The 24861-nt window shown below is 39.2% G+C and overlaps 1 pseudogene across 1 annotated transcript in view; it reads right to left on the bottom strand.

Annotated features, from left to right (window-relative positions):
• LOC308233579 (obg-like ATPase 1) overlaps positions 1–16388 on the bottom strand; it is a 28518-nt pseudogene extending 12130 nt beyond the window's left edge. The window contains exons 1-2 of the transcript in view: positions 16233–16388; positions 14812–14997 (exon numbers count right to left, since the gene is read on the bottom strand). The product of the transcript in view is annotated as an obg-like ATPase 1 (transcript). The remainder of the gene's footprint in view (positions 1–14811; positions 14998–16232) is intronic.
• Between the last annotated feature and the right edge of the window lie 8473 nt (positions 16389–24861).

Raw genomic sequence — 24861 nt, 5'->3', positions numbered from 1 at the left:
AAATGGACAGTCTTTTCAATAAATGGTTTTGGAAAAACTGGACATCTACATACAAAAAATGAAATTAGACCATTATCTTATACCATATACAAAAAATTAATGAAAAACTGATCAAAGACCTAAATCTAGGAGCTAAAACTATAAAACCCCTAGAAATCATAGAGGGAAATCTTCATGGCACTGGACTAAGCAATGATTTCTTGAATATGACACCAAAAGCATAGGTGACAAAAGGAAAAATAGATAAACTAGACTACACCAAAATTAAAGAATTCTGTGCATCAGAGGACATAATCAACAGAATAAAAAGGAATAAAATGGAATAAAATATTTGCAAATTTTATTCCTCAAAATGGAATAAAATATTTGCAAATTATATCTCTGGTAAGGGTTAATATTCAGAATATAAAAAGAACTTCTACAACTCAAAATTTTTTTAAAAAAATAGGTTAAAAATTGGACAGAAGACTTGAGTAGATATTTCTCCAAATATAATATACAAATGGCCAACAAGCATATGAAGAAATGCTGAACATTGTTAATCATTAGGGAAATACAATCAACACCACAGTGAGATACCATCTCATATTCATTAGATTGATTAGTTTTAAAGAAAAACAGAAAATAAGTGTTGGCTATAAGATAGAGAAATTGGAACCTTTGTTCACTGTTGGTGGGAATGTAAAATGGAGCCAATATGGAAAACAGTATGGTAATTCTTCAAAAAAATTAAAAAATAGAATTACTTTATAATCCAGCAATCCCACTTCTGAGCATATATCCAAAATGTTGAAAACAAGGTCTTAAAGAGATATTTACACACACGTTCATAACAGCATTACTCATAGTTGCCAAGAAGTGGAAGCAACCCAAGTGCCTATTGAGGAAACAAAATGTGGTGTGTACATACAATGAAATATTATTCAGCCTTAAAAAGGAGGGAAATTCTGACACATGTTCCAACATGGATGAATAGGGTGTGTGGATAATTGGGTTTTGTGACACCCCCACCCCACTTTCTAGTTTACCACCACACAGCTGAAAATGAATTTGTAAGAGCAGCAATGACATTTAAGGGTGGATGGGGTTTTGTCAGATGTCACTTGCAATTCTTTGAAGACTGCAGTATTTGAATATGTTATATTGAGTGAAATAAGCCAATCACAAAAATGTACCATATGATTCCACTTCCATGAGGTACCTAGAGTAGTTAAATTCATGGAGATGGAAACTAGAATGGTGTTTGCCAGGGTTGAGGAGAAGAGGAAATAAGAAGCTGTTTAATGTGTATAGAGTTTCAGTTTTGCAAGATGAAAAAGTCCTGGAGACTGGCCGCACAATGTGAATATACTTCCCCCTGTTGAACTAGCTACTTAAAGATGGCTAAGATGGTAAACTTTATATGATGTACACTTTACCACAATTAAAAATGTTTATTTAAAAGAATATACTGGCCTCTTAATTCATGAGGGAGAAAAGAGTCTACTACATAGCAAATAATTTTAGAAGTCTATCAACTCAAGCTTATCAAAGATTTGAAGGCATCCTTTAAAACACATGGCCTCTTTCAGCTGAGAAACATTCTGGGGGTAGACTTAGACTACTTTCCACTTACACTCCAAGTTCACCAGCACTTCAGCAGCTACAAAAAGACTTCTGGATGTCTCAGCAAGCAAACTTCTAGATTTGTAATGATTTAGGTAAAAGGGAAATAGACATCGGCTTACAAGACAGAAACCTATACTGTACTTGTCAATCAATGTTAGTGTTAAATAGAAGAGTGGCGCATGACAAGAGAAAAATAAGGAAACAAGTACAAAAGCTCAAAAAATAAAAATAAAAATGTTACTCTCTGTAGGTATGGTGTGACGAGAGCACTGCTCTGAGAATTAGAGGACTTGAATTTTGGTCCCAACTCTGTCACAAAAGAGCCACCTAAGCTTGGATAAACACCCACTGTGTCCTTCATAAAGTGAACAAGTGGACCAAATCACTAAGAACCCGCCCACTCCCCTTCAACACAGGAAAATATGGTAAGCGTCTGTTTAAAACAGAGATTAATCATCTTGCTTGTGTCTCCTTGAACAATGTAGCAAAGACAATTCAGTATACTAAAGTCTTCAAAGAATTGCAAGTGAAATCTGACAAAAACCATCCACCCTTAAGGACATTGCTGCTATGACAAATTCACTGTAAGCTGTGTGATAGTAAACTAGATCCTGAGGGTCACTGAATTAACTATCTACACACCTCATTCCATAGCCCTACTGGGGTGATTGTCTGTATTCTGGGACATGGAGGCTTCTTCCAACTATGGAGTGAATCACTATAGGGTCAAGTTCTTGGGGAAACTAATGTTCATGTGGTGTATTTTGCTTCCTATGTCTGCTGAATTAAAAGCTGGACAAGACTGCATTCAGGTTGGATCTCAGTACACAGGCTTAGAAGACTGTCCAAACAGAACTTAGTGTCTCCTTTCCACCCACCATTCTCTGTCTCACCACCCCATCTTCCCTACAACATAAAAAGACTCCAGGGTCCAGGCCAGGTGGTTCACTTGGTTGGAGCATCATCCCATACACCAAAAATGTTGTGGGTTTGATTCCCGGTCAGGGCAGGTACAGGTACGGGAGGCAACCCATCTATGTTTCTCTCTCACATCTATGTTTCTCCCTCCCCCCCTCTCTCTCCTCTCCCTCCCTATTTCTCTGTCTCCTGTATATCTAATATAAACATATCCTTGGGTGAGGATTTTTAAAATTAATTAATTGATTATTTACAAAGACTCCAGGGAATAGATTGAGGAAGAAAATATGTTTTTCTTTCTGACAAAAACAAACATTCGTATGTTTTAGATACTTCAGTGCAGTTTTACATATTTATCTCATTTAATCCTCACATAAACTATGTGAGGCAAGTGGTATTTTTATCCCTTTTTATTCCTTTTTATCCACAGAGAAACTCTAAGATTTGGAGGAATTTGTGGCTTATTACAAATGACAGAGCCTGTAAATGGGGCGTCCTGACCAGAGCTCATTAATGGGGGTTGAGAATTACTGAGTCCCTGTCTTTGGTCTCTGAGAAGACTGCTGCTAGGACCAATCAACATGTTTACTGAATGGCTATCAGACTTCATAGCACTGGTTTTGAGTTCGTTTTTATATCAGAGAGAAATGAGTTTAAATAGCAGCTCCACCAGTTGCCAATCTTATAACTTGGGTCACGCTACTCTTTTATTCATTCAGCAATACTTTCTAAGTGCCCACTGGCACTGTTCATGGTCCTAGGAACAGGGCAGTGAAAAAAACGGACACAGACATCATTCTCATGGAGTTTGCAACCTAGAGGGGTAGAGAACAAATGAGTTGCATTACCAAATAATTCCAGAGAGTGACGACTGCTATGAAACAAAAATGACACAGGGAAAAGTGACAGAGAATGATTCTGGGGAAGTGAGAGCTAAGTTAAACAGGATAGCCAGGGAAGGCCTCTTTTAACAGATGAGATTTGGTAGGCAACCTGATTGACACAAAATTACCTAGGCACTCAAGGATCTGGGACCAAGGGAATAGACAGTCTACACATTCTAGACTCTAAGGCAAGATTATGTGGGGTTCAAAACAGAAAGAATGCCCATCCTGGCCTGTGTTTCTCAGTGGTTAGAGAGAAGGCCCATACACCAAAAGGTCATGGGTTTGATTCCTGGTCAAGGGCATGTACCTGAGTTGCAGGTCCACTCTGCCCTGGTCAGGGCATGTGGGGGAGGCAATCAATCAATGTGTCTCTCTCACACTGATGTTTCCCTCTCTCTCCCCCTCCCCAATCTCTCTAAAAAAATCAATGCAAAAAAAATATGCTTTGGGGGGGTGGTGTTAACAACAACAACAAAAACAAAAAAGAAGGTCCTTGAGACTGAAGCATAGTGAAGGAGGGGAAGAAATAAGAGAAATAATCTGGCCGATATTATAAAGGGCCTGAAAGCCAAGTTTAGGAGGTTAAATTATTCTAATCACAATGGAGGCCTACTAAATGTTGCTTATAAAATTTGATTTATATTAACTGCTCATAATCCAACCTCTCTCTAAGCCTCAATTTCTTCATCTGCAAAATTCTTGTAATAGTAGCTACCTGGTAATTTTGTTAAGAAGACTCAATTTGGCTGACAACCACTCAATATGTATTAGCTATTATTATCATTATTTAGAGTTAGGTGTAGTAGAAGATATAAAGAACGTAAGACATCCCCATGCATTTAAATACTTTATTGCTGTACAGCATTAACTTAGCTTTTTGCATTTGGCTGCTTTTAAAATGCAATGTAAATCTCCCATACAGAAGAATTTCAAATAGTTTGAGTAGATATCCTGCCTTCAAGGAGGTGGAGCATAGCTCCTCACTCTTTAAGTGTGGGATGTACATAATGATTTCCTTCCAAAGGGCAGAGTATGGAAAAGGGGGGGGCAGAAGAATAACTTTAGAATGGGGAAAACTTACAAACACCAACTTAGGCAGGTGATCATGATTAACATAAATAGTGATACATCATGTTGACAGCACGTACCCTTGATGTGATGAGATGAAAATGACCCTTTACCTCTGTGGTCTTCCTCTTAAAAACATAATACCTCAGTCTAATCATGAGAAAAATATGGCAAATCCACATTGAAGGACATTCTATAAATACCTGACCAGTGCTACTCAAAACTCTCAAGGTCATCAAAACCCAGGAAAGTCTGAGAAACAGTCATAGCCCAGAGGAACCTAAGGAGACATAATGACTAAATGTGCCTAAATGTGCTGTAGCATCCTGTAGCATAGTATGTATGTGTATATATGTTAAACTAAGGAAATCCAAATAAAATATGGACTTTAATTAATAATAATGTACCAATACTGCTTCATTAATCATAACCAAGTCACCATACTAATATAAGATTTGAATAATAGGATAACTGGGTTGGGGTATATGAGAACTCTGTACTATCTTCTCAATTTTTCTGTGAACCTGAAAGTTTTCTAAAATAAAAAGGTTTTTTTTAATACAATGTAGTATCTGCATCTATGTAAGTTTTGGTGAATTAACTCAGGTGCCCAACACACCTGGAAATATCTAAAATTATGTCATTTGAATATGATGTCATAATAAGAAATATAATAATCAGAATATACTATGTAATACTGATAGCTTACATTACAGGTGTAAATTGCATGTAGACACGTAGATTTCCTGCAGACTTCAGTCTGCAAAATCCACTTGCAAATCTGGAGGTATTTCCTGCTTTGTGACTCAGTCTTAATCCATGGGAGGAGAAGAGAACTTAAACCATTTCAATAGATGTTATTATCTTGTTCCCTTCCCTCCACTTCTTTCCTCTTTTCAGTTGGGTGTCCAAAGGCCTCTCTGGCTTAGTCCTCCAATCCCGATCCATGATTGTGGCAGAAACTATTAGCTGTTCACCAAACCACTTCCAGTTCTTGCTGGGCTCACAGCTGGATTGCCTTTCCCAGCTCCCCTGAACCACTGAGCAGCACCCAGAGACTAAATGTGACTAAACGTGACCAGAGGTGAATTGTACCACTTCTGGTCAGGCTAGTTCAGAAGAGGCATGTAAGATCCTCTCCACTGTTTCCCCTTATCCTGCCCAGAGGTCCATGCCAAGGACAATGTTGAAAACTATGTACAAGAGATGGTGGCACCCCCATTAATCTGGGTCCCTAACTGATTTCCAGAGTCCTCAGGCCTACCTCAAACTACCTTGGACTTGCTATTCTATCTGCTGCAATAGTTAGCCTACTCTAATACCATAGTGCATTTCTACAGTCTCCTTATGTCAGAAATCTCCTCACAAATGTTTGTGACCTAATTTCTAAAAATACATGGTCCTTCATAGAAAACTTTCAATAGCTACTCATAAGACCCCAGAGGATCTACTGTGCAGGAAAGTCTGGTTCAATGGACTTTGCTGCATCTGTCTGCCAGCCTCTCTCTGACAGCAGCATAAAAACCGCTGTGCTGGGTTACTGTCTAGTTCAGTGATAGGTAACTGGAGGTTCCTCTAGTTAGAGACCTTCATCCAAAAATTTAACTTTTCCTTGAAATTATTTTTAGATTCTGCCTATTCTGTGCTCTCATGCACGGTGCTTCCTCAGCAGTCAGCTCATCACACTCTAGCTTTGATTTGTCTGTCTCATCCTCCACAGCTCCTGAGGGCACACCTAACGACTTGTTCAGTTTCATGTCCCCAACACCTAGCACTGTGACTAGCCCTTACGAAGTGCTCAGGGACCTGATTAATTTGGGGGTCTAGGGGCTGCAGTTTGTTTTAATTTATTGGGGTGACACTGGTTAACAAAATTATGTAGGTTTCAGGTGCACAATTCTACAACGCATCATCTGTATACTGTATTGTGTATTCGCCACCCTAAGTCAAGTCTGTCCATCAACATTTATCCCCCCATACCCTCCCCTACCTTCCCCCATTCCCCTTCCACACTCCCCCACCCTGGGCAATCACCACACAGTTGTCCCTGTCTTTTTTGCTCTATCCCTCCACACCCTCTACCTAGCCTCTCCCTCCCCGCCCCCAACTTCTGTCAGCCTGCTCTCTGAGTTTGTCTTTATTTTGCTTATTAGTTCATTTTGTTCATTAATTAATTGTTCTTTTGCTTAATCCCTTCACCTTTTCCACCCACAGGGTTGTAGTTTTTTAAACTTACTGCTTTGTCACAGAGGTTAAACTCTTCTATAGTAGTAGTTATCATTAACCAACATCCAGCTACAAGTGATGCACCCGCCTAAGCTTCAGGACAGCGATGTCTATGCCATGTCCACAGCACTCCCTTCTGTATGAATCATGAACTCTAGCTGCAGGTGGGGACCATGGCAGCTCACCACCATTCAAACCCCGATAAACATCCTTGCAATTCCTGGCCTCCCCTCAGTGCTAATGGAACGTGGGCAGTGCCATCATCCAGGGTACAGGACGACATTCTCTACATGTTGAAGGATCAATCAAAATCAAGTATTGGCCCTGTTTTAGTTTTTAAAGATTTTTTTTTAGCTCTCCAGCAGTCTTCCTTGATTTTGGCAAGGAGGAAGATATCACCATGATTCAATATAATTTTTTGTTGTTGTTTCAAATATGAAAATTCTTGCCCCTTAATTTTATAATTAAGTGGATTGAGGCCTAAAGAGAAGAAGTTACTTACACAGCTAATTAAGGGCAGGGCATCTGCAATAAATCAGATTATTCTGAGGTTCACGTTGGGGTTCTACCTATTACAACATAGAGTCTATTTGCCAGAACTCCATGTTCTCAAGATCAATGTTGTATTCCCTTGATTTGGAAATGGTTACTTTTGTTTTCTAGACTTTTATACCAATAGTAAAAAGAACCGGTTTTCCTGCCTAGAAACTCTAACCACAGTGTAAAAAGTTTTGAATATAGAAGGAAATGGAAAACACCTAGATCACATACTAACTTGGACAAACAAATGTTCTAATATGATTTCCAAACAATTGTCATTGGATGAAGCTGGAGGTAATTTGGAACCTTTCTAACTGGTCTTAGAAGATGGAGAAAGTAGACACTCAGGACATATGTAAATAAAATCAAGGGAAGTTGAGGTCAGAAATGTCTCCTCAGGGAGCAGCGGGGAGGAAAGCGTGAAGGGGGATAATGCCCATTAATGGTGAGAAAACTCTAGAAGTTAGGTACTCACATAGCACTAAAGTCCCAGGCTGCACTCACTCTCAATGCCCCCTTACCTAGTCCTTTCTATCCACTTCCTTGACACACTTCAATCTCTTCCTTCTGCCATTGGACTCTATTGCTGGTCTTTCCAATCTCCTGTCCCCCAAGCTAGAAATCTTTGCTTCACCCAACTTTCCCTTCTTCCTCATACCCACCATCACCAAATTCTATTGGTAGCAAAAAATAAAATGAAATAATCCACACTTGGAAAATAGCCTCACCTCTCATCTCTCTACACTGCCCTGTTGGAGCAGGGGCTTCACCTGTAGGAGGTACCCAAGGAGCCTCCTAACCCACTGATCATCTCAACTAAGGCATTAACACCATAGCATGTGAAATCTATCAGTAACTTAGTCAGAAAGTTGTGTTTTGTTTTTAAGTAACAAACATCTACAGAGTGTCCCAAAAACTTGTATACAGCTGATAGCTCAATTGATGTTTCTTTCTTTTCAGCCAGAATAAGCTTTGAACAAAGGAAATTCATCCACTAGACCTTTTTATGGGGATACATAAGAGATAAAGTTTATGGTACAAAGCCGGCATCAGGTGACGAAGTGAAGGCACACAAATACCAAGTGAGATGATTCTTGATGTTTGTGATTCCATTGCTTTGCATTATCAGCAGCGCCTGGACCAGAACTGTCATCAGTTTGAAAATAGGCACTGACAAAAAAATTATTCATTTCTGTAGATTCTTTTAAATTTTGAAAATGAACTATATGTAATAAACTCTGATTTTATAATCATTCAAAATGTGTATACATTTTTGGGACACTTTCTATACGTGATTGTAGAATAGAAGTTCATTTTTGTTTTTTAAACTTCAGGAATAACTAAACATTTTTATATTAAGAATTTTCCAGCTTCCTCTTGACTTATCTCAAGACCTGTAAAGGTTGTAACATGGAATGAGAATGAATTAGTGGGATAATAATTCTGAAAGAAAGATGCAACATTTAAATCTTTCCAGTGTTTATTTAATGCCTTCTGCATATTGAATTCTCTGTCAGTCACTGTCATTTTTGCAAAATGATTTTAATATTTTGTCCCTGCTCTAAGGACCACACAATCTGACCCTGCTGATACCATCAGATAATAATACAAGTTACCATTTTGTAGTATTAAGTATAAGATAAATAAATAAATAAACCCCTACAACAGGACATGAGACTTATCTATGAACAGTTTATTCTACCTTCATAACACTGTGTATTTCCAGAACATCAAAATTTGCTTCAGTCCATGTTTAAATACTTTGTCAAGTTTTAAGGTTATTTTGGGTGAACACGCTTATCTGTTATTTCAAAATGTTTCAAATTCGTCATCCCAAAAATATGTAGTATAGTTTACTAGAATTTCACTTGTACTGTTTTAAAATCATCTTTCTATTGTAATCAGATAAAGGAATAAATATACATCTTCAGAGTCAGAGGTCTGTTTCTTATAAGGCAATCATGGATATGTTAGTAAATTGAGCTTTTTTTTCAAAATCAAGGTTTATTTTTTATTATTATTACTATAGCAATCCATGCTAATTATGCAGGAAAAAAATGTAGACAAGCTAAGAAACATAAACACTTAAAATCATCTTTTATTCATATGCACATACATGTTTAAACAAGAACAGGATAACATAGCACATCATTTTGTAACCTGCTATTGTCACTTAATATATCAGGAATATTTTCTTTATCAACAAATAATTTTTTTTGACATTTTGATGACTGCATAATATTTCACATTTAATTGAACATAATGTATCAAATTCAGTGATTGTCACACTTTTTGGACTCAGGACTCCTTACACTCTTAAAAATTACTGAGGACACCAAGGAGCTTTTGATTATGTGAGTGATACCTACCAACATTTACCAAAACAAAAATTAAAGCACAAACATTTTTAAATACTTTATTAATTTATTTTAAAATGTCAATAATAGACCAATTGCATGCTAATATAACATTTTTATGAAAAATAACTATATTCCCAAAACAAAAATGTAGTGAGAAGAGTAACATTGTTTACATTTTTGCAAATGTCTCTAAAGTCTGGCTTAGAAGAAGACTACTGATTTCCCACATCTGCTTCTCCGGTCAATCTCCTGGGATGTAACACATCAAGTGGCCTCTACAAAACTCCAGAGATTGAGAGTAAGGACAAATGATGTCCTAGTATTCTTAAGAAGAGAATCTGATCTTCCAGACCCCATGAAAGTGTCCCTCCTAAAAGAGTCTAGGGACCCCCAGGAATCCCTGAACTGTTTTAAGAAATGCTAATCTAACCAATGACCAATTTGGGAATATCTGCATCGTTTGTAAACTGCATCTTGATAAGACCAGCACTTTCAAGATGTTTGAATAGATTATTTAGCAGGCCAGCTGAGAGGCTAAAATGTTGCCATTCATTAGCATTGAAGCAGAAATTTTCAATAATAAAAAAAAATTACTAATTACTTTGTACATAGTAGGTCCTTCGCTAAGGACTTGAAGCATTTTCTTACTAAAATTTGACAACACTGTGAGTTAGAGTATTCCGTTTTTAATGAGAACAAAACATCCAGGATGTTTAACAGTTGCCTGTGTCTCAACTTAGGTCTTCCTAACTAGACAGTCCATAATATCAATCACAACATTCATACTGCCTCCCATGAGGCAGAGAGGATAGACTTGGGGGAGAGTGCAGATAAGAAGTGGAGGGGCTAAGGTATAAAATGTTAATTTGTCTTTACAGTTAATATATCAATATCATGATTTCTTAGAGCTTAATTAATTGTGAGAATTTGATTTTTCAAATAATTTTCATTTTACCTGCTAGACAGTTGAATCACTATAGCTATTGTAATGAGATCAAAATAAACATATTTACAATAGAATCATCTACATATATGATGCATGTCATTTTTCTGTAGATATTTCTGCTACATCTTGCTTGTTTACACTGTAACCTCTCATTATTTTTATATACTTGTCTTTTCTCATCATTCAATAAGTTAATTGACACACTGGTGAGAATAATAATAACACAAAAGATTCCCTTATTAAGAGAGTTCTAAGAACTGAGCCTGTGCAAAATGCTTTGTGTGCATTATCTGTGCTTAATCCTTACATCAGCTCTACAGGGTAGGTATTCATTATCACCATTTTAGAGAAGAAGAAACTAAGGCCCAAAAAGAAAAGAGGTTTAAGATGGAAGAAATTAAGACTGAACCAAAGCCCATGTCTTTAATTGCTTTCTATCAGCTCAACAGAGATTATATTTCCTCATCTTTTTATACCCTACTAGAGGCCCGGTGCACGAATTCATGGCAGTGGGGTCCCTCAGTCTGGCCTGCGGGATTGGGCCGAAACTGGCTCTCCATCATCCCCTGAGGGGTCCTGGATTGTGAGAGGGCGCAGGCCAGACCAAGGGACCCCACCAGTGCATGATTGGAGCCGGGGAGGGACTTAGGAGGTTGGCCAGCCAGGGAGGGAGAGCTCCAGGGTGTGTCCAGCTCATCTCTCCCAGTCCTGATTGGCCAGACCCCAGCAGCAAACTAATCTACTGGTTGGAGCATCTGCCACCTATTGGTCAGAGCACATCGTAGCGACTGGTCGACTGGTCGATGGTCTTCCCCCTGGTGGTCAGTGTATGTCACAGTAAGCAGTTGAGCAGCCTTAGCATATCATTATTATATTACCCTTTGATTGGTTGAAAGGCTGACCAGACAACCAGACACTTAGCATATTAGGCTTTTATTATATAGAATAGTGCACAGTAAATGCCAAAGGACTGATTAATATGGGTACCACCAGCATCCCCAAGTAGTGTCCTCGAGCCCAAGGCCCGTGAGCCACTCCACATGGAAGACAGCAACCTTGTACTGGGTCTTATTTGACTTGGTCCTGCATCCAAGATCTGGCCAGTGTCTCTCTTCTGATCCAAGATGGTGACAAGCCATGGAACACAGCATGCACTGTGATTATTTCTCACTTTTAAAACAGCATCAGTCATTTCAGAAAGGTTGGATTATACAATGTGTTGGAAATTCATAACATTTCTTTGTGGAATTGACACTGACCATTGACTCAGCTTTCTATATCAGGGTCTGGCACAGAGCCATGTTTTTAGAAGGAAAACAATTTCCTGTGCAAGCATTTGAAGTGGGTATGATCATAACAACCCCATGATAATTATAGTACATAGAGATGGAGCTTCTAAAATAGGTTGAAGGTTATAAAATACACTGAAACATCTAAAATAACCAAAAGGCTTTGAAAAAAAGTTCTGTATATAATAAAATACTATATATGAAGCCAAGAGACTATAATATGTGTATATATATATATATATATATATATATATATATATATAACTATTCATACTAATGCACGAATGAACTGTAGTATACTGAGTATATATTTATTTTAATACAAGAAAAAATATATAGACAAGATAGCATCTTTGGCCCCTTATAACTGGGAGATCTTTACCAATAAGACCTGAGCCCAAATCCACAGCCTGGGAAAAATTCAGCATACTACACACATACACACGCACCCAAACACTTTCTATGCCCTCTGGAACATTTTTCATCATGCTTTTCTCTGCCTCTCCATTCATGCTGGTACTGCCTCAATTCCATACCATGTCAATCCAGGCACAACACAAAACCAAGCCCCTTCCCTGCACCACACCCTAGCCCACCCCCAACACACACACACACACACACACACACACACACACACACACACACAAATCCACCTAAACTCAAACATTTTGTAAGTTTTACTAATGATTTGGGGGTTATGAGGTTAAATGAGCAACTCATGCCTCCAAAGTCAACTCTTCCTTCCTTTTTTCTTTCTCTTTTTTCTCCTACAGGATGACTATGGAGATTTTTCCCTTTCACATTAAGAGAAATTCCACTTATATCCGACTGTCTCAGTTCTCTCCCTCTCAAATAAATGCTGTCTCCTTCTTAAAAGGAGCTCTGGGGAAAAACTGTCTCCATCTTCTTACATATGTACACGTGGTCCATTAACAATGCATGAAGATTCTATAGCTCACAACAACTGAGTTACATATTTATCTCTTAGGACTCTGGTTAGTAAGAAACAGAAACCCAGCTCAAATTGGCTTAAGCACACAAGGGAACCTATGGGCTCATGAAATTTCAAAGTCTAAGAGCATGCTAATCTCAAGTGAAGTTTGATACAGGGGCTCAGTTGAATCATCCAGGACTCTCTACATCACTCAGCTCTGTTCCCCTTCTAAGGTAGGTCTGGTCCTTAAGACTCCAGTCTTGGAAAAGGCTATAGCCTACCAATAATTCATTATGAAGTTGATCACATAATGTTTGTTTATGCTTGGTGCTTAGTATACAGCCTGAAGCACAGCGATGTCCCAAAAAATATTTGCCAAATTCAATTATTTGTTTAACTGATATTTATTGAATGTCTTGATAATTCTCTGTCAGCCTTGACATTACAGTAGTGAACACAAAGTCTGCCCTCATTCAGCTTAAATTCTGCTAAAGGAGAGAGGCAATAAACATATTAATTTCACATAGTGAAAAGGCTTATGAATAAATTAATCAAGACAACATAATAGTATCTAAGGTGTGGCAAAAGATACCCTTACATAAAGACAGAGAAGGATTTCTTTGAAGAGAAAATGTTTGAGCTTAAGTCTGGATGATAAGAAGGAGCCAACTGTGAAAATAGAGAGGAATGTTCCAGGCACAGGGAAAAGCAGAACAAAAGTCCTATGGCAGGAATGAGATTAGTAGGTTTAATATATGGAAAGATTGATTACATTAGGACATAGTGAACAAGGAGAGTGCTTTCACATGAGGTCAGGAAGGTCTGCAGTTGCTATAGGTCATGAGAGGTCATTTTGATAACAAAGTTGCTTTCACCTTTTAGCTATTGTAAATAACATACAGACATCTCTTCAAGATCCTACTTTCAATTCTTTGGGGATATATTCAGAAGTGGGATTGCTAGATCATAGATAATTATATTTTAGTGTTTTGTATGTAGAGAACTGCTATACTGTTTTCCACTGGCTGCACCATTTTACAGTCCAGCCAACAGTGCCTAAGGTTTGCAATTTTTCCACATCCTCACCAACACTTGCTATTTTCTGTTTTTGCTTTTTACACCTATCCTAATGGATGTAATGCAATATCTCACCGTGGTTCATTTGTATTTCTTTAATGATTATTAATATGGAGCATGTTTATATGCTTGTTGGCCATCTGTATATCATCTTTTAAGAAAAACCTATTCAAATCCTTTGCCCACTTTTATTTGGGTGATTTGAGGGTTTTTGTTGTTGAGCTCTAGGAGTTCTTTATATATTCTGAATATGAATCCCTTATCAGATACATGATTTGCAAATATTTTCTCCTGTTATGTAATTGCCTTTTCATTCTGTTGATTATGTCCTTTTATGCGCAGTTTTTAATTGTAATGTAGTCCAAGTTACCTATGTTTTTCTTTTATGCTTTTGGTGTCATATCCAAGAAATCATTGCCAATTCCAATATCATGAGGCTTTTACCCTATTCTAGGAGTTTTATAGTTTTAGCTCTTACATTTAGGTCAACTTACATTTTTAAAAATTCACTTGACTCCTAGTGGGAAATAGATAGTGGCGAGGCAAGAATAGAGGTAGGGTGGTCAGTTAGCAGGCTCTTAGCAAGAGCAAGAGGTGATGCTACTTTGGGCCAGAATCAGTGTGGAGATGGTTCTATCCAAATGAACAAACATTTATTAAGTGTCTTCTCCATGAACAAACATTTATTAAGTGTCTTCTCCATGGTAATACTGACTGTTGAGTGTTTATTGTCTGCCAGTTGTAGCAGAGGTTGCTGGTTGCTTACATAATATCTGTGTTCCTTCTCTTTCCTGTGAGAACCCCAATCTTGTTTATGATGCCAAAATGCCTAATTAAAATATCTGCCCTCTCAGATTCCCTCAGTCAGGGAGGCCATGTTGAAAGCTCTGTCCTTTGAATCATAAACAGTGTGATGGAGCTTTCACGGTGAGTTTTGCTTTCCTGATAAAGGCATTACCCTTTTCCTTTTTCCTTCCTTCTTCTTCCTGAACTGAATATGAGGCTGGAGATAGGGGTCGATCTTGTCATCACGACTCAGCAAATAGTAGAAAAGAAAACCATATGCTAAGAAAGGCAAAGCAGAACATTCGAAGGAGCCTTGGATGCTGAGCCACCAACCCTGCACTGTTTCGCTCAGGACTTTCTGAGCGAAAACAAACCCTGACTCGGTTAAGTCATGGGAGTTGGAGTTCCATGACATGTAGCCAAACACAATCCTAACCCCTACACAGGAACAGCACTAAGCATTTAGACCCAGTATTGCTTTGAAAACTCAAAACAACTCTACTAGGTGGTATTAGTTCCTATTCTATAGATGATAATACAGAGACTTATATACAAAACTGGGTCCATATGGGAGACATCGGACTGAACAATAAGAAAATATAGAAAATTAGATATTTATGAGTAATGACAATCCAGACATCTCATTAATTGTAAGTAAGTAGAAAAATAAATAATTAAAAAGAAAAATGGGCAATAACAATTATCTCACTTGTCTGACAAACTTTTACTCATCTTTCAGACCCAGGTGACATGCCATCTCCTCAGTGAAATCTTCGCAGATCTCCTCAAGGTCTGAGTATCAACTCTGCCGTCCTCTCTCCTCACATGGCCACGTGTAGTAACATTTATTGTGTTCTATTATAATTTATATGCTTAAATATCTTCTCAACCACCAGTATATGAGTTCTTTAGGGTAGTAGCCATGTCTTATTCATTTAGATCTTTCTAGGGGAAAACACAATGCATGGCATAATTGGTACAATGTGTGGTTTTGCGTTGAATTGAATTAGCAAAATCCTAAAACTATTTTATAAGAAAACAAAAACTTGAGTTTTCTGATATTCAAACTGAGATCCACAGAAAATGTTGGGGTCATGTAAAGCAGCTCTAAGAACTGAAAACAAATTATAAATATAAGAAATTAATTATTAGGAAGAATCATGAGAGAAATGAATCCAGTACACTAAAAATTGCAATAAAAATTAGGGGCTTCCTTGGATTTATGTGGAAAGACAACGTCTGCAGAATTTACAACAAAGCCAGCAGCATCTGTCTTGCTTTAGTTTGGCTGTTAAATAGCTGAGAACATTTTTCAGCAGCTGCCTTTAATAAGACCAGAGTCATGAATGTCTTTTTGCCTTCTCTTTCCCTTCCCTTCCCTTCCCTTCCCTTCCCTTCCCTTCCCTTCCCTTCCCTTCCCTTCCCTTCCCTTCCCTTCCCTTCCCTTCCCTTCCCTTCCCTTCCCTCCTCACCTTCCTTCTTTCCTTTTTTGGAAAGGTCTACAAAAATAAACATTTGGAAATTTCAATTTATGACAGTTATCAAAAGGTAGATAGGGATTGTGCTGACCTTGTAGGAACAACTGAGACATACAAAAGCACTCATAACAAAATTCCAGTTGGTCAGTAGTTCTCCTGGACAGAAGGCAAGTGTGGTACTGCTCTTGGCTTCACACTTTAGAGACTGCATTCCAGCTTCCTCGATATGTTCCTCCACTCTGGACAAAAAGTCCACAGAGCAAGAGGACATGTCTACCCAGAGCTTGTGTCCCCATGCCTCATGCTTGCTTCAAGACCATGCCTCAAGTTTTTGGAATTCTAAAATTCTCTACACAAAAGGCCTCAATCCTATTTCTGGGACCAAATGCAGCCTCTTTCTTGGGTCAGTCCTCCTGAGAGCAGACTGGACTAGGCCCCAAATGGCCAAGTGCCTACTGGTGAGGTATGGGAGGTGATCGAAGCTTAAAAGTGCAGGCAGGATATCCCCATACATGCTCCCAAGGAGGGACATCTCTCCCAGTGCCATCTCTCCAGACAGCTATCTTCCAGGGAAGAACTCAAAGCCAACTAACAATTATAAACTCTAACATCACCTTCCAAGTGCTTATGGGACATTTTGTCAAACTAGGAAAACAAAACATCTTTTACTTAATATTTTGTTATCCTGACATAACTTAAAAATTAAGACATGTAGTAAATAGATTTCCATTTATACTCTTGCCCCAGATACTACTAATGTTAATAAATAAAATTGAGACAAATGAAGATAACACCTAAAAGACTAATATATTGAATGCCTTCCCTTCCAAATTCACAAGAAATGTGAACTCTGAGTTAGGAAAGACCTCAGAGCTGGCCTAGGAGCCCATGACACAAAATAGATGCTCAATAAATATTTGTGGAATGAATTAACAAGGAGCAAACATGTTCACTGCATCTTCAATTTGGCAACTAACACTGCCTATCTATAATAATAAAAGGGTAATATGCTAATTAGACCGGATGTCTTCTGGACATCATTCTGGACATCCTTCCTGACGAAGCCAGGGCTGAGGGAAACCAGCCCTGGTCTCGATGCCTGCCAGCAGCTGGAGGAGGGATGCCCAAGTCCTGGGTGCTGGAGGGAAGCCGGTGCCAGCAGCCAGGGGAAGGAAGGCCTACTCTCACACGAATTTTCATGCATCGGGCCTCTAGTATGATATAACTTGAGGTATCTACAGGAAAATTCACTGTGACCGGCACCACCTCCTTCCCCCCACCAGCTCCTCTGGATCTCCCATTATATTGATCAGGTCACCATTCTCTTGGTCTCCCTGATCTTGACACCTCAGCAGTATCTTTACCTCAGCCCTCATTCTCCCTCTCCCTCAGCAAATCAACAGCTAAGACCACAAACTCCCAGTCCCTGCTCATTCCCCAAATGCCTGTCACCATCTTCATACACATCTCCCCATTATAGGGAAGCCAGAGAATTTTGTCACTATTATGTGACAAAATGTCTTATGTTTGCTTTCTCATAGCACCTATCATAGGGCTTTACACAGAGTTGACACTGAAAAAAGTTTGTTGACTAGTCAGTGAATTTGGGATGCAGAACCATTTTTAAATAGTTCTATGTTCTTAAATTAATACGTGAATATTTTGTGTTAAGAGTGCAGGTCCTGCCGAAACCGGTTTGGCTCAGTGGATAGAGCGTCGGCCTGCAGACTGAGGGGTCCCGGGTTCGATTCCGGTCAAGGGCATGTACCTGGGTTGCAGGCACATCCCCAGTAGGGGGCGTGCAGGAGGCAGCTGATCGATGTCTCTCTCTCACCGATGTTTCTAGCTTTCTATCCCTCTCTCTTCCTCTCTGTAAAAAATCAATAAAATATATTAAAAAAAAAAAAAAAAAAAAAGAGTGCAGGTCCTGCAGTCAGGCTGTTTGGATTCCCATCCCTGCTCTGCCACTTCCTACTTGTGTCATCTTGTACAAATCAAACTCAGTCACTCCTAGAAAATGCAAATGATGATAACACCTACCCTACAGAATTGTCATAAAAACTGAGATCACATGAGTAACATAAAAAGTGATCAGAATGGTGCCTAGCACATAATAAGAATTTGATATTTTATTAGCTCTTATTTTTATTTTCCTTTCTTTTCTCCACAACCTTACTTGGTTATGTTCTATTGTATTCATTTTATTGATAAGGAAACCGTGCTTTGAGGACTCAAGGAGCATGCCCAATTCACAGAGCTATCTTGGCACAATTGAAATCTGAACTATGATCAACCCACTGCAGCCTTATAGCAATCGCCTCTCCCTATGCTACTGCAGGCCACATAGCAGCCATTAATACCCTGTGACTCCGAGTGACAGTAACAATGGTGTAGACACCAGACAGGAGCAAACCCATAAGTCCAAACTGCTCTGTGGTTTTACTCCCTGGAAATAGGGAAGCACAACTGGGGTAATTCCTCAAATCACAGAGCCCTTTGAGTCAGGCCTGGGAATAAAAGTGGACTGAATATTTGCTCTCTGTGAACCATCAGATCTGCCCCACGACTTCCTCGGGCATCAGAAACACGCTGTGTCTGGAGTGTCCAGATTTGATTGCACAACAGCACCACTTGTGCTATATAAAGAGCCACATGACAGCCACAGGAAAAGAAATTTGAGGTTTTGCAACTGGTACCAAGACAGCTTAATATTTAATAGCTGCAGAAGCGTGTGGCTGGCTAAAAAATCTAGTAGGCACTCAACAAATACCTGGGAGCTTGCTTACATGATAGAACACTCCTGAACTTGACAATTAGCCACATCATTGCTTTTCAAAACCACCTCTGTCTCCCCCTCCCCACCATCCTCATCCCCACCCATGACATATTAGGCCCTTAATCAAAGGGCTTAAAAAAGTAGAAGAAGCCATTTTTATCCTAATAGGAGGTTTTAAGTTCTCCAAATATTAAGGATCTGACATACTAAGTTTCCTTGTGTTAAGATATTGTTTTAAAGAACTTGTACACTGCATACCCCACAGCAAGAAATCTAGGATTCTACAGGAATAATTCCTGATGCTAGTAAAAGCAAACGTGAGTAAGTCACAGAAGAACTCTAGATGTTATTCATTGGTTGGATGAGGTGTTCTTTTTTTTCTTATATTATTTTTAAACCTTAATTTCAGAACACTTTAAGGTAGTAATTTTACTGTGATCTTTGACTGAAATTTTTTTCATTTACGAAAGTTTTCATTAATCATGTAATTCTTTCATGTATGGATACTTTGGTACTCCAAATTCAACAATTTCTTTTAGCTCAAATCTTCAGGACTAGACTATGGTTTAAGTAACAGTAATGTAAACCTAATTAAAGTCAATTCAAATTTAAAAAGTAATGTTAACCAAGAAATTTGATTCCAATTTTCTAAATTTAAAGAAAATAACTGAGTTTTCCAGTGAAGATGGAGGCCAGGTAGACATGGTACTCAAATCCTTCCACAACCACATCAAAATCACAGCTATATTACAGAACAACCATCATTCAGAATCACCTGAACTCTAGCTGTACAGAAGTCTTACAATTAAGGGTAAAATTAATAAGAAACATAGAGACTGGTAGGAGGGGCAGAGACCCAGAATGGGCTGGTCCCACAGCTATGTGTGGCAAATGAAAATTGGGAGGGATATCTTGGCTTCAGAGGTGCCCCCTGAGGTTCAAGGGGGTCCAAACCCCACACCAGACCCCGGACCCAGAGTTCCAGTACTAGGAAGAGAAGTCCCAATAACTTCTGGCTGTAAAAACCAGTGGGGATTAAGACGGAAGGAGACTGAGGCTGCTAGAGTCCCAGGTGTTCTTCTAAAAGGGCCTGCAAAGGGACTTACTTGGACTCACTCTCTCTGAGCTCCAACACTGGGGAAGCAGCTTGAAAGGTACCTGGGACAGTCAGAGAGGAACTAAAGTGTCTGGTATCAGGGCAAGAGCTGGAGGGGCAGTTTTGTCTCAGACAGAAGTGTTAGCAGAAGCCATTGTTCCTTTTCTGAGCCCTTCCCCCACAGAGCCAAGAGGCAGGCACCATATCTGAGTCTCCATCAACCTGCATAACTCTGTTCCCCCCACTCTGGTGATTCCCTGCGACCCCACCCCACCGAAATTTTGAACCCACCTGTGCTGTTTCCAGTGGCTTTTCCATACAAATAGCCTATCTTGGTTCATGCTTCAGACTTTCTTAAAATTTCTCAAACAAGCAGTTTATGTCCTTTGTGTGCCCTGTCCTCTCACTCAGTGGCCCCTGGCCCAGCACTAGCAGCAGCCACCCTTGATTTATAGCTTGACCTCCCGTAGGCATCTCCAAGTCTCCAGGAAAAGTGGCAGATCTCTTTGTAGTTCATGGCAGGTGGCCCCCAGTAGAAAACAGGTGGTAGTTGACCTTGGCCTGTACCACCCAGAAGGCCCCAGAGCCAGTGCACCCAATGGACAGCTTCAGGCCATGCTGGGAGATCAGGGAAGCTATGGCACTGGCCCTACATAACACCTACTACTTAAGGCCTTTCTAAAAAGCCCAGGAGATGTAGCAGCTCTACCTAATACACAATACACACACAGGGAGGCTGCCAAAATGAGGAAACAAAGAAACATGTCTCAAATGAAAGAAAAGAGAAAAACTTCAGAAAGAAGAAATAAACAAAATGGAGATAAGCAATCTACTAGATGCAGAGTTCAAAACATTGGTTATAAGGATGCTCAAGGAACTTAGGGTAAGAGTAGATTAACTTAGTGAGAACGTCAACAAAGAGATAGGAAACATAAAAATGCAACTAGAAAACATAGAAAAGAACCAGTCAGAAATGAAGAATACATGAACTCAAATGAAGAATGTATCACAGGGAATCAACAGTGGAATAGATGAAGCAGAGAATCAAATCATAAATTTGTAAGACAAGAAAGCAGAAAACATCCAATCAGAACAGAAAAAAAAAATCCAAAAAATTAGGAGAGTGTAAGGAACCTCTGGGACAACTTCATGCATACCAACATCCACATCATGGAGGTGCCAGAGGAGAAGAGAGAGAGCGAGGAATTGAAAACCTATGTGAAAAAAAATGACAGGAAACTTCCCTAACTTGATGAAGGATATAGACATACAAGTCCAGGAAGTGTAGAGATTCCCAAATAAGGTGAACCCAAAGAGGCCCACACCAAGATACATCATAATCAAAATGTTAAAGGTTAAAAACAGAGAGATTCTTAAAAGCCACAAGGGAAAAGCAGTTAATTATATACAAAGGAGCCCCCATAAGACTGTCAGCTGATTTCTCAACAGAAACCATGAAGGCCAGAAGGGATTGGCAAGAAATATTTGAAGTGATGAAAAGCAAGGACCTACAACTAAGATGACCTAGCAAAGCCACCATTTAGAATTAAAGGATATACGAGTTCCCCAGACCAAAAAATGTTAAAGGACTTCATCACCACCAAAGCATTATTACATGAAATGTTAAGGGTCTTCTTTAAGAAGGAGAAGGGAAAGAAAGATAAAAAATATTAACAATAAAATGGCAATAAATACATATCTATCAACAACTGAATCTAAAATATAAATAAATAAATAAATAAATAAACAAACAAACAAGAAGAACAAAAGCAGACTCATAGGTACAGGGAACATTTTGATGGTTGCCAGATTGGGGGATTGGGGGGTATGGGGATAGGTGAAAAAAGTGAAGGGAATTAGAAGTACAAATTGTTAGTTACAGAATAATCACAGGGATATAAAGCACAGCATAGTCAATAATCTATATATATAAAAGCCTAAGCGACCATTCAACTATTCGACCAGCAGCTATGATGCACAGTGACTACTAGGGGGCAGACGCTCTAACCAGTAGTGTAGCTTGCTGCTGGGGTCCGACCAATGGGGACTGGGTGAGACTGGCCGGACACACCCTGGAGCCCTCCCGCGGTCCCTCCCCAGCCCCAATCATGCACCAGTGCAAGGGACCCCACTGGTGCAAGTGCACCGGGCCTCTAGTATTCTAATAACTATGTATGGTGTCAGATGAATATAAGATTTATTGGGATGATCACTTCGTATGTTGTAAAAGGTATAATCACTCAGTTGTACACCTGAAACTAATATAATATTGCATGTGAACTATAATTGAAAAATAAAAAAAAATTTAAAAAATAACTAGAAAAACTTTTTCTCTGACTTCTATACTTATGCTAATTATGAAAATGAGAAAATGCTGATATAAGAGATTTGCTATTCAAACCAGGAGTTTTTAAACTATACATCATAGTCCATTGATAGCTCATAAAGTTAATTTAGTAGGTCACAAATAGCATTCTTTTCTATAAAGAGAATAGATAGAACAAAAACAATCAGAATACTTTGAAGCTGATAAGTATAATTTTACAAAATTATTCTTTCAACTATTTACATGGATATGTGTGTGTTTATTGGTAATAAATAGGTTGCAATATAAAATGTGTTTTTTACTGTGGATTACTGAAAGCCCCTAAAGAATGTCCTGGAGTTAACATATCTTCTGCCCTTTCCTCTACATCCTTTACATTTATAGTTTAGTACAGTCAACAAATGTTCCTTGAATGCCTATATGAGAATTGACACTTTTACTCATGACACAGTACCCCAAATTTTCTGAGATAGATTCATTCATGTTTGCCATCCCATAGTGAATTTTAACATGGATCAAAATGTAAAGGGTATCCAAGTTAATTCCCAGTGCACAAAATATTACATTAACTAGAAAACACCATTGTTTAAACATGCTGGTTGTTATCTATACTAATAAAAGGGTAATATGCTAATTAGACCATGAGACCTTCCAGATATCCTTCCCCAGACAAAGCCATAGTGGCGGGGCTGAGGTAGAGGCAGTTAGGGGCGATCAGGCCAGAAGGGGAGGGCAGTTGGGGGAGAGCAAGCCAGCAGAGGGGACCAGTTGGGGGTGAGCTGGCCGGCAGGGGGTCAGTTGGGGGCAAGCAGGCCGGCAGGGGGAGCAGTTGGGGGTAAGCAGGCTGGTGGGGGGCAGTTGGGGGCAAGCAGGCTGGCAGGGGGGGCCAGTTGGGGGTGATCACGCTGGCAGGGGGGGCAGTTGGGGGCAAGCAGGCCGGCAGGCAGAGTGGTTAGGGGCGAGCAAGCAGGCAGGCAGGTGAGCGTTTAGGAGCCAGCAGTCCCGGATTGCAAGGGGGTTGGGCCTAAACCAGCAGTCGGACATCTCTCAAGGGGTCCCAGATTGGAGAGGATGCAGGCCAGGCTGAGGGACACCTCTCCCTGCCGCCCCCCGCCCCCCGCCCTGTGCACGAATTTCGTGCACCGGGCCACTAGTTTATAATAACCCTTTGGAAACTTAAAAGTGAAAAGTACTTCCTTAGCCTTTCTCCCCCTTTTCCATCCTGTGCACACACTGTTAAGTTATTACAGGGAAAGAAGTGTTTGGGGAGGATATGAGTTAGCACAGAATTTTTCATTCAAGGAAAAATGTTTATTTTGAGAAGAGATGTCACATAAAAATTAAACACATTCAAAACTTTAAGCAGTGTATGCTTTCTGAAGCTTGACAACGTCTATTTTGACATAAGTTCCCAGTCTATTTAAATATTATGAACTATTATCATTTATTTAGAAATTTATTTTCAGGTAAAATTCCATCTCAACTATCATGAGCTTTTTAAAAATGCCCCTTGCCCTAGCTGGTTTGGCTCAGTGGATAGTTGGTCTGCTGACAGAAGGGTCCCAGGTTCAATTCCAGTTGGGGGCACATGCTTGGGTTGTGGACTCGATCCCCAGTGGAGGATGTGCAGGAGGCAGCCAATCAATGATTTTCTCTCATCATTGGTGTTTCCATCTCTCTCTCCCTCTTCCTCTCTGAAAATCAATAAAAATATATTTTAAAAAGAAAAAGAAAAACAATTCAAAATAAAATTCCTTTAAAAAATGTTCCTTTAAGTCTGTAGGTTAAAGCAGCGATTTTCAACCTAGTTCATTTTATAGCACACATAATATAATTACTAAAATTCTGCGGCACAGCAAAAAATGTTTTGCCCATCTGACTAAAAAATAGCTATAATTTTGATTCATTCACACTGGATGGCTATTGTTTTATTGGCTGTTGTCATTTTCTTATTTGACAATCTAAGGCAGTGGTCGGCAAACTGCAGGTCGCGAGCCACATGCGGCTCTTTGGCCCCTTGAGTGTGGCTCTTCCACAAAATACCACGTGCGGACACACACGTACAGTGCGATTGAAACTTCGTGGCCCATGCACAGCAGTCGGTTTTCGGCTCTCAAAAGAAATTTCAATCATTGTACTGTTGATATTTGGCTCTGTTGACTAATGAGTTTGCCGACCACTGATCTAAGGGAAAAGAGGTCAGTGACCTGACTAAATAGTTCTTTATAGCATGTTTTAAAATTCTTGCAGCTCACCAGTTGAAAATCACTGGCTTAGAGCAATACCAAAACTCACTGATATTATAAGATTCTGCATTTGTGGGAAAAATACTTTGCTAAAGAAATTCAGCATATAAGTCAGATAGTTAAAACTTTTAAATCATTTTAATTTTGAAAATTATAAGTGATTTTAGGTGCCTTAAATACTTTAGGGAAATATCTCACATAGAGTAAGTTCTCAATAAATTGTGATTAAATGACATGTTTAAGAGGTAATAAATAAAATAATCAAGTAATAGCAATTAAAAAGAGCTAAAACATATTGAG

The sequence above is a fragment of the Plecotus auritus genome (genome assembly GCF_963455305.1).
Source record: "Plecotus auritus genome assembly, chromosome: 9".
In the NCBI taxonomy this organism is placed as follows: domain Eukaryota; kingdom Metazoa; phylum Chordata; class Mammalia; order Chiroptera; family Vespertilionidae; genus Plecotus; species Plecotus auritus.
This window is presented reverse-complemented; position numbering and strand designations above follow the sequence as displayed.